General features: G+C 50.2%; 1 long non-coding RNA gene across 1 annotated transcript; it reads left to right on the top strand.

The window, feature by feature from the left end:
- Positions 1-84: 84 nt before the first annotated feature.
- Positions 85-2,650, top strand: LOC126496393 (uncharacterized). Its single transcript, XR_007590346.1, has 3 exons — positions 85-329; positions 771-905; positions 2,290-2,650. It is a non-coding gene; the product is annotated as an uncharacterized lncRNA (long non-coding RNA).
- The last annotated feature ends 6 nt before the right edge of the window (positions 2,651-2,656 follow it).

Here is a 2,656-nt window from a genome sequence, read left to right as displayed (position 1 = left end):
CTCTCCTCTCCTCCTCTTCTCTCTCTCTCTCTCTCTCTCTCTCTCTCTCTCTCTCTCTCTCTCTCTCTCTCTTTCTCCAGGACACACACTGGAACTACTACAGACTCTTCAGTACTGAGCAAACCCAGGCAAACAAAGCCCCCACTGTGTGCCCCATCCTCACAGAGCCTGTGGCCAGCATCCCTTCATATGTGGACACTGCTGCCCCATTGAGATGATCTTCGCTGAAAAGGACAGACTGCTCCTGTGCTAGAAGAGGAGGTGACATGGAAGCAAAGGACATCCCAGAGGAACACGAGGCCCAGGAATAAAGTCGCTGTATAATAAATGTAAATGACGGGCCTCAAAGGAGAGTCCTGTGGTCGTAGCTCAAGTGGTAGAGTACTTACCCATCGTGCAGGAGGCCTTAAGTTCGAGCCCCAGGACTAGCAGAGAAGGCAGAAGGAGAGAAGGAAGGGAGGGGGAAGAAGGATGCAGGGAGGAAAGGAAGGAGGGAGGAGTTCTAGTTCATCACGCCCACAGGATCCCTCCCTCTGAAGGCCAACTGTGGGTGACAACCTAGCCTGGCTGCAAGTCCGGGGGGCAGGGCTGAGACAGCTGGTCACATTATCCCACTGAACCAGCTCTAGGGACAGCAGGGAGCTGGGGCCCAGCAAAGCTGGGTAGAGTGTGAGGTTGAGAGGCTAGAGCCTCCCAGTATTCCTGTTTCCCAGAAGCAATCATGAATTTACATAGTCATTTTTTTGGTCCTTCTGGTTAAACCCATACAGATCAACAGCCTGTGTTGTACCACAAACCAAACAGAACAAATGGAATCCAGAAACTGGTTGGAGTGGCCTTACCTGAGCTATGCAATGAGGAGCCCGGGGCGCCTGGTTTTCCCTCTGTGCACATCCCGATGAACGGTGAGGACCGCTAACTCTAGGAACACCGCTCTCCTTTAAGAAAACCCGAAATGCACAGTGAGCTGTATTTCGTCCTTGAAGAGGAAACACTGGGCAGATTAGAGAGATACACAAAGGAGCCCTTTGTAGATTCTCTGCCCCCGGCTAATGCTGGAGATACAATATCGGCACGTGGCTCTGCACACTCGGAAGACTCCTGTGGTGTGTTTTCCTTGCTGCCTGAGCTGGCCGCACACTGCTGTGCTTGTGTGTGGATCAACAGAAAGCAGATCAGCAGTGCCAACAGAAAAGAGCCGGCTGCAGCCTCCTCTGTGTGCGTGTTCCCCTCTGCCCTTAGCATCCTAAAGGGTTTTGACCTTCCAGCCTTGGGGGAGGAGTGATTCTCTGCCTGTGGGACAAGTAGGGAAACAGAGGCATTGTGAGTAGTGGCCTCCCTCAAAGCTTCAAAGTCGGTTAATGGGGCTGGGATCTTGGGGTTCAGCATGGCCTCTGCCTTGACCAGCTGGTCACTGCGGAGGGCGGAGTCTTTCTCACAGCCTTCTCTGTCTTCTTCCTTGTTTCTCTAGTAAGTCTATTTTGAACAGTGCTTAACATGTCCTTTTTGTTTTTAAATTTTAAAGTTATATTATTTATTTACCCACTGGGAGCTGTGTCGGGTCAGAAGCCTTGTAGTCAGTTTTCTCCTTCACCAGGAATCGAACTTAAATCATCATGCTTGGTAGCAACTGAACCACTTTTAGCCGCTAACCCACCACCCCTCTCTTTTTTTGCATGCCTGGTTTTATTTTTTTATTTATTTAATTTTTTTTTTTTTGGAGACAGGGTCTCATGTAGCCAAGGCTAGCCCCAAACTCACTGTGTAGCTACTGAGATTACCCTCCTGATCATCCTGTCTCCATCTCCCAAGCACTGGGGTTACAAGTATGCACCACCGCACCTGGCCTTAAAATACAATGTTCCTTTATCAGTAGTGGGGATTGAATCCAGGGCTTATGGAAGGCCAGGGTGAGCACTCTTCCTCCGACTCCCTCACATCCTCCTTCTTAAAGTAACCTCCCCGCACCCCCAGGACTGTCCTGTTCCTTTCAATTTCACATTTAAATGGGCACAAACATAGATATCATGAGACAGGAGAGCCATGTCGGATGCTGTTTGACCAAGAAAGCAGTTAAGTCAGAACCCAGGGTGTTTTACAAGGTGTGCTGTTGTCCTTGCCCATCCACCCTCTTACTGAGACCGTGGACCCTTCCGTAAGAGGAAGACGCCCACAGGACAGCGTTCCTCTACGCAGCCCGAAACAGGCAACCTTGAGCTCACCATATTCAATCCCATAATGCCCCTCTCCCCCTACAACTCCATCACAGCACTGTGGCTCTTTTCCCAGGATTGGTTACTTGAGATCTCCCGAAAAACACCAAGGAGGCCATTGTCAACACGTGTGTGTTCACGAACCAACAGCGTGGATCCTAGGAACCCTGGGACCAAGAGAAGCATCCTTTATTGGCTGATGGTGCACACTCCTTCCAGGGGTTCATTTTTGGTCATTGCCCAGAAAAAACAGGAGGGCAGTGATGTGCAAATCACTGTCACTGTCTGTCTGTCTGTGTCTGTGTCTGTGTCTGTGTCTGTGTCTGTCTGTCTCTCTCTCTCTCTCTCTCTCTCTCTCTCTCTCTCACACACACACACACACAGGGATTTGGAGCCTTTGTTGTTGGTTGCTACTTCTGTTCTCTCTCTTTCTCTCTCTCCCT

The sequence above is a fragment of the Alexandromys fortis genome, unplaced genomic scaffold (genome assembly GCF_014885135.2).
Source record: "Alexandromys fortis isolate MF-2015 unplaced genomic scaffold, M_Fortis_MF-2015_v1.1 scaffold_3740, whole genome shotgun sequence".
NCBI lineage: Eukaryota > Metazoa > Chordata > Mammalia > Rodentia > Cricetidae > Alexandromys > Alexandromys fortis.
The sequence above is the reverse complement of the archived record's forward strand: the minus strand, read 5'-3'. Positions and strand labels throughout refer to the sequence as shown.